Genomic DNA, 8146 nt, shown 5'->3' on the forward strand with positions numbered 1-8146 from the left:
AGAGAGAGAGACACAGAGACACACAGAGAGAGAGACAGAGACGACAATGAGTTCCAATTCTAGGTGAAATCTACTCTGAAGTACCCGGACCTTTTTCGTTTCCAGTTTGTGGAGTGATGTAATTGCTTACGTGCTCGTAAGCTGTTTGCATTGTCCATGTACAAGGGTCAGAAGCTAAACAGCTGCTCAAAGGCACAGGTCCCCCAGGCCTGAGTGAGTACCAGGAGAAGATGATTCCTGTCTGCTCAGGGCCCGGTCATTTGGGCCTTTTACTTTACTGCGTTATTTCTCTTTTCACCTCATCTTCACACAAACTTATCATTTGCATGTAAAATCTAGTCGCTCTCCTACCCCACTTTTCAGCCCATCGCCATGTTCTTACACGGAATGAAAAGCATGAAGCATGATTATTTGTCCAGAAAAAAAAAAATAGAGATCAAATTATGACTCCCGTGCTTGGAATGAACCACCCCTGAAATGTCCTCCCGATCACAAGGTCAGCTCGGCCTCCAGGAGAAAAATCAAGCTGCCTGGGCTTTGGAGATGTGTTTAAAGAAAGCAGGGCAGGGAATGTGTTTGGGTGGGAGCCTCAGCGAATGATTGCGTCCCCTCTATGGGCCTGCCAAGGACTCGCTGTTTCTCACACGGCAGCAATTTTGGTTCCAGCCTTTTGTGAGGTTTTGATTATTGAAAACTGTCACTTCTACGTGCCTGTGGTTTGCTTGTCTGAAGCCACTTCCTGGGGAAGTCATGGTGAAGCGGTGAAGCAGCTGTTTTGCTGTAATCCAGAGAGAGAAAGAGAGAGAATTCAAGAAAACCTCTTGACTGGGGGTGGCCCCGGGACATGGACAGGGGCAAACAGAGCTCAAGGAGGGCAGCCCTCGAGGATTTCCTTTCCTTCTGGAAACAGTTACCTTCTTGCTTGTCCAGACGGATAAACTGGACAGAACAGTCAACTTCCAGTTCTGTTTGGTTCCTTGCCCAAGGAAGATATTGGAGTAAAATTCTTGTATTAGTTACCTTTCTTGCTGCTGGAACAAAAGAAAAGAAAACATAAGAAGCAATGTAAAGCCAATTATTTTTGGCTTACAGTTCTAGGGGGATATAGTCTATCCTGGTAGACAAGGCAGCAAGCAAGACGAGAGACAAGCTGGTCACATTGCATCCACAGTCAGGAAGCAAAGAGTGAACAGGAAGTGAGGCCAGACCACAGAACCTCAAGACTACCCCTGTGACGTACTTCCTCCAGCAAGGACACAGGTCCCAAAGGTTCCCCAACCTTCCAAAACAGTGCTGCTAGCTGAAGGCCAAGTGTTCAAATACATGGGCCCGGGGCATTCCCCACCTTAACCACACTTCCCTGATGCCAGAGCTTCATGGTTCCATGAAGCATCAGCTGGAGACCACGCCAGCAGATACTAACTGACGTCTTGGTATCAGAGTAATTGTTATTCGTGTTATAGACCTCGATACAAACCCAAGGAAAGCCTGACTCAGAAACAGTGTGAGCCTTGGGGCGGGAACTGCTTTCATCCCCGCAGAGGCTGCAAGGCAACTCCCGAGTCAAAGTCATTTTTCAGAATCCTCCCACCAGATAAAGTCTGATCCGGGCCAAGTTGGTGTCAGAAGGAAGGCTGTGGGAACAGCACGCCTCATGCTGCCTTTTAGGGCTCCTTCCCCTGGGTATTTTTTAGAAAATTCTTTAATGATCTCCAGGCAGGTCCAGATCAGGTTTGGGTGCATACTATAGAAAGCTTGAGTAGAAATCTTGAGTACATAGAAGAAGGTGGTCTAGGAGCCAACTCTCTTCCCATTGGTCCAACACTTTTCCATGATTCCTCTCAACTTGTGGTCCAAGATGATGGCTGCAGTCTAACCACCAGTGGCTATGAACACTGAGGGCACAAGGAACTATGATTAGTGGAGATTTTGTTGGGGATGTTATTTCATTCTAACTGATAATAGTACATGTTTATGAGATACAGCACAATATGGTACACACACACATATATATATATATTATATAATGAGCAATTATATACAATTAACAAATTGATCACTTGGTATAGATCTCATCTGCAAACCTCCTAGCTACTTTGGAATACACATTGACTATAATTATCTGATTTCACAGTTAGAGAAGTAGCACTTATTTTGCCTGTCTACGTCTAACTTTGTGTCGTTGACCAACTACTTCAAATCTTTTCTGGCCCCAACCCCATCTCTGGAGACCACTATTTTACCCACACCTTCTGTGTGATCAAGATTTTCAGATTCTACATACAAAGAAGATTTTATAGTAATTGTGTATGTCTGGCTTCTTTTGCCTGACACGATATCCCTTCTACTTATGTTGATACAAATGGAAGAATTTGCACTTTTAAAAATGACCAAACAGTATTCCATTATGTGTATATATACTACACATTCTTCATTCATTACATCTGGATATTGAATTGACTCCAAATTCTGCTTATTGTGAATAAGCACTAGTGTCTCTTTGACACACTCATTTCATTTCCTTTGGCTATATGCTTAATCATGGGGCTGTGAATAAATATTATTTTAAGGGACCTCCCCAGGAAGACTATACATTCCAGCTACATTCCATTGGCTCAAATTTTCATTCTTACATGGACAATTCTAACAGCAGAGGGTGATGGGAAGTGTGGTCTTTGTATGGGATGGACCCAGAGGAGAGACAGAGGTAACATTATTAGGGAAAACAGGGTGGATAGGTATTGGCGGAGGAGAAAAAGAGTATCTGCCATAGAAAGTATCGCTCTGAAGAGCAGGGGGCTTTGAATTCAGCAGTCTTGGGGTAAACTCCAGTTCTTACTTAGTAGCTATTCTATCATGGCCAAGCCCCCCTAATCTCTTTGATTTACTCTGATGCATCTTATATAAAATGGTACGATAGTCACCCCTAGGGACAAATGAAGAAATGTATGTTCAATATTTGTCACAGTCACTGTGGCTATCACATTAGCCTGCACACTTGTATATTTGGCTTAATTTTCTTGTACAAAGGCATAGCATACGTTAGACATGGTGTACTATTCCAACTGGATAGTCAGTTAGTCTGGGCTAGGGCCAGTGTAGCTGAAGACATGATACTCAGATGAGTGTCTGAAGAGGACAAAGCGGCTTGCCTAATGTTTGTACAGTTTTCATGTCACCAAACAAGAGGACAGACAGGGTTAGAGGTGAGATTTAAGAAGTATTTATGTTTCAAGAATGCATGCGTGAGAGAAGCCTGTGGAAGCAAGAAGACCTTGGGGGACACGGCACTAGGCCAGATACACACCTAAGAGAGAAGGATCCTCTGTCCTGTCACTAGAAGTAGGCTCCAAGGCTGAAGGTTTGGGTGTTTGAAATCTGAGATCCCCTGTTTATGAGGGAGGATTTTACTGGAATATTCTCAATGCTCTCCCTGCATTAGCGTGGATATTCATCTGAACTATTTCAAGTTGTTCCCAGGACAAGGGAGGTATGGTAGTGGTTCAGACTACACCTCAGGTAGAATTTCAGTCATAAATATCCCCTGGTACTTTCCATGATTGGCCACTGAGGCCAGGAGACTTATAAACACAACACAGTTTCTGATCGGAAAGCTGTCACCACCCCTGGAGAACCAGGCAAAGAGTAAGCACAACAGAGAACATGAATGTTCCCATAATTACCCCTGCTGGTGTGTGACTCTTGCCTTGATCCCATGACCTGCTGAGGCCGTGGAATGTGGGCAAGTAAGAAGGCACTAGTTCCAAGCATAGCAATGCTTGCTTCTGCCTGCGTTGCTTGGCCATTCCTGAGAACGGGTGTTTCCAGCTTTAAGGATACTGAGAGCAACATGGAGGCCATGCGGACTCCGCCTGTGTCTCGGAGTCATCCTCAGCCCTGCCTGGTCTTGACTAGTCAGCCTGTATATGACATAAAGACTTGTGAGTCACTGCCAATGATCACTTTATGTCGTCAGCACTGGGGATAATCTGCTACGCTGCCTTGCTATGGTCATGGTTGGCTTGCTTAACCAGCAGTTGTGTGGTGTGAAAGGCCCAGGAGCCTTTTAGACAAGCAATTGGTGGACCATGCCTAGGGTAGGAATGCTTCATGAACTTGTACATGATATTCACTTTTTTAGATTCTCATCCCTTCAAGATATTCTTGCTCCCCCCTCCCCCTGCAATACTTTAGAGCAGGGAGTTAGCACTGTGTAGAATCTCTAAGTGCGTGTCAGAATTGTGTATAAAGTAAGAGTCAGTCTCCAGGTCTGTGTCATTGACTTAAGGATCTTCTGGATACTGAAGACTGAGGATGCTCAAGACCCCTATGGAAGATGGTGCAGTACATGTGTATGAATTGTATAACCCTCCTGTATGCTTTGAATCATGTCTATGCCACTTATGATATCAAACCCAAAGGAAATGCTAGCTGTGCTGTTGCTCTAACGTCTTGCTTAAGGAATATCAAGAGTGGTCGATGTCTGTGCGTGTATAGCAGAGATGCTGAGAAAGAATAGGAAGGGCCCAAGTGGCCCAACCATGTTTTATGACTTTGGCAAGTAGTCTTAGCAAATGGGTATTTCAGATATAATATTGTTCTGTGAAAGGGAGGGGAGGTGGGAAGAAAGCCCGAAGGACAGGCCTTTATGAAATGCTGTCAGAACTCTATAGTAAAAAATCTTCTGTCATGGGTCTGTAGGGGTGCTAATCTCCAAACCCCTAGGTCTACGGCTCCCTAACTCAGACAAGCAGACTCACCCCTCCATCTGGTACTTCGCCCCAGTCTCATCCCCTCTTCAGACTCCCCCTCCTCCCACATAGAAGGTTGTCCCTGGGAATGGAGCAGAGAGGTGCAATTTTTTCAAACCCCCTTTCCTGTTGGAATTTAGACAAAGCAAAGCTCTCCAGATAGGAATTTCAGTCACACGTCTTTAAGGGTATCTCTGACAGGGCACACGGATCTAGCTGCTTGCTGACGGCAGGTTGGAGTCATCTGGGGGGAAGAGGGATTACTAATTTGGGAATCCCCCTTCAGCTGCAGTTTCTCAGGGTGTTGGGTACTTTTTGAAAGCTTCCAGGTGATCCTAGTACGTAGTCATGCTGAGAAACACGAATCCAAGTGGGGACTTCCTGAGAAGACCCAAGTGAATCAGAATCTAGGGCCCAAGAATCTCCTAACTTAACATGCGCCAAGCAAGTCAGTTTTGCGTGGCAAGTTCTGCTTAGACACCGTCTGAAGACACAAAGGGGTAAAGGGTGAAGGGCAATCACCTCTACAAATCGTTTCTGCATACTTCAGCAGAACCATCTTAGTGAAAAGGCTTCGGCCCGCTTCCGAAGATGATATGCGATCACACTAATGTACCAAAGTAAGACTGAGGGACTTAACTTTCCTTGGAGTTTTTCCATTCCAGGTTTTGAATTTTGAGGTGTTTCTTTCTTTCTCTTTGGCCACCTACCCACGTTTATCCCATCTTTGATGAGGCTGAGGTCAGGAAACCAGCTGCCACTCTACCCCAGGCAAGAGACTCAATTTCCCTCCTGGGAAATGACAACTTGAGACGGAGGCATGATCAAGGAGCAGGTGTTCCTCTCAGCAATGGACGTGGCCCAATGCTAAGACAGGCTTGGTAACTTCTCAGAGAACCCTGAGAGATTCAAAGATGAGTTCCTAAAGTTTGACTTTTGTCTTGCCTTGGAAGCGTGTTATTACTGCACCATGGGCCAGCACCCGATACACGGCCACATAGTTAATATTCAGTGACCCAAAAGAGATGGAGTTCCTTGTGTGGATCCCCACTGAGATGAAGAACTCCACCTTGAGGCTAGGGAGAGAATAGAATGTGACCTGTGTTTTTGAAAAAATGAAGGGTTTTAAGGTTGAGCCTGTTCAGTACGATCAGCTTAGGCCTTCTTGAGACTTTATCCGGGTACTCCTGAAAACATGACAATGCTGTCCCATGCTCAGTGGAAAGAGGGCTTCAGTGGCTACCCATCTTATGACACAGGTTGCTCCAGTGTCCTACAGGAAGTTACACGGCTTGAAGCAGACTCTGACCTTTTGTCTGCTCTGGTAGAGGCCTGTGAGGCTTTTCACCACAGAGTGGGTGGAAAGGTCTGAGAATCATAAGAGGTTAGAGAAACCTATGAAGCTCTGGCTTCCCTGACTTGATTGCTACCTCAGGGCCACCCCACGGAGCCCCTGAAGGTCTATAGCCAGCTCCAATAGGAACAGTGATATCAAGGTCAGAAACAGTGCGCATAAAGGAAGGGAGCCTGCTCTCTTTGGTCACCTCGGGAGGGCACGCTGAGAAGTGCCCCACGCTAAACCCAAGCTCAGTCTGAGCAGGAAATGTCACCACCTGGACTGAAGTGGCCTGAGGGTCCTTCAGGCTCTACCGCCTTCCTCACAGAGTCACGGTCTCCACAGAGTCACACCAGGAGAGCCTCGGCTTAAGTAACCCTTGACCCGCAAACAGGGTAACAGTTTTATCATATATGGAGTTTCCTGTTCTAGTCTAATCCAACTTCTTGGCCTTCATTGCAATGCCAGCTGCCCAATGATGGGTATAAGCGGGCAGCTTGAAGTCAGGAGTTTAACTTTCCTTCCAGTTAACACCTGATTCTATTTCCCTTTAGAGAGAATGGATAGGTTTCTAGTTCTGTTTAGAGAGAATGGATAGGTTTCTAGTTCTGTTTAGAGAGAATGGATAGGTTTCTTCATTCGCTAACTTACTTTGATGGTACCAGTTCTAAACTCATATATATCCCTAACAGACAATCTCTGAAAATACAGGTTGGCTCTGGAATTGCTAGGGAGACAGACTCCTTAGACCCCACCCTTGTCCGTGAAGATAGAGGGGAGCACCTTCTTGGTCCCTGGGGCTCAATATTTATTCAAAAATTGAATCTCTTCAGTGTCACGATCCTGTGTGCCTTCTAAGGGTGTTATCGGGACCTACAGGAAGCTCCCGAACTTTCTTGGGGTTGGGGACAGCCACTATCTTTTTTGGGGGCAGTGTTTTTTAATCAAAGTACTATGAAAACCATGCTAAGAAGGTGAGCATCCAAACTGCCTAGGCTCCCCCAAAGCCAGTACGTGCAGTAGGATCAAAAACCCATTGCCATTGTTCTTGAGTTCTCAGTAGTCCTCATTGTCCGCTATGTTCAGCAAGTCCGGTTTTATCCCATGCTTTTTCAGACCCAGGCCAGCTGGCCTTGGTGAATTCCCGATAGAACATCCCCATTGTCTCACCATGCTAAGAAAGGGAGCTGGGCTGCAAACACAGACAAGTGCCATTGTTAGGATCCAGAAGACAACCCTGTGCGTCCCAGGCATGGCAAACTATAGGTTTCTAACCTATACCCTCAGGAGAGGCATCAGGACCACATGTTACTAGAACTGCCAAGGAGAGATTTCTATGCCTCTAGCCTTTGAGCAGCCAGAAACAGATATTGTCAGTCATGAGCTATTAAAATCTCCGAAGATACTAATCTTGAGGGTGGAGGGTGGGATGAGAGATGAAGAAAGCTCTGATTTCTCAACCCTGCTTTCTAGCTTTAATGAGAAACAGGCTCTGCAGGATCACGCTATTTAAGCCATTTCCCTCACAGAGGGACTTCAGTTCTGAGCAGTCCTGGGTGTCCGAGGCGAGCATCTCGGATTGTGTAGGCTTCGCTCCTCGCCCCGTCAGAGTGACCTAGGGACTCTAGTCTGGGTTCTGCTCCCTTGTGCCCACCTGAGCGTAATCCCCTCCAAAGCCTCCCGTGGAGTTGCTTGCTTTATTTTCTACCTTGAACGGAGCAGAAGAACCCAAGGCCAAGGAGGCACAGTAGCTTCCTGTGAGCTGTGGTCCCACCACTGGCAGGGCAAACAGGTAACAGGAAGGGCTGAGTGGACGGGTATTAATGAGAGGAGACCCTTTTGCTGGTTTCTCATCCATGGCCTGTTCAATCTGCGCATGTAGAACCAGGAAAATCTCCATGAGGAGTAAAACCTGAGGACTTCCGGCTTCTAGTGATTTGTTAAACTGTCCGCAAATTCAGCAAATGAATTGGGGTGGAGCAGGATGGTGAATAAAGTGGATTCCTTATCCACATAGAGCTTGTGTGTGTTTAATGAAGAATTGCAACAGAGGATCACA

This window comes from Microtus ochrogaster, linkage group LG2 (assembly GCF_000317375.1).
Source record: "Microtus ochrogaster isolate Prairie Vole_2 linkage group LG2, MicOch1.0, whole genome shotgun sequence".
Taxonomy (NCBI): Eukaryota; Metazoa; Chordata; class Mammalia; order Rodentia; family Cricetidae; genus Microtus; species Microtus ochrogaster.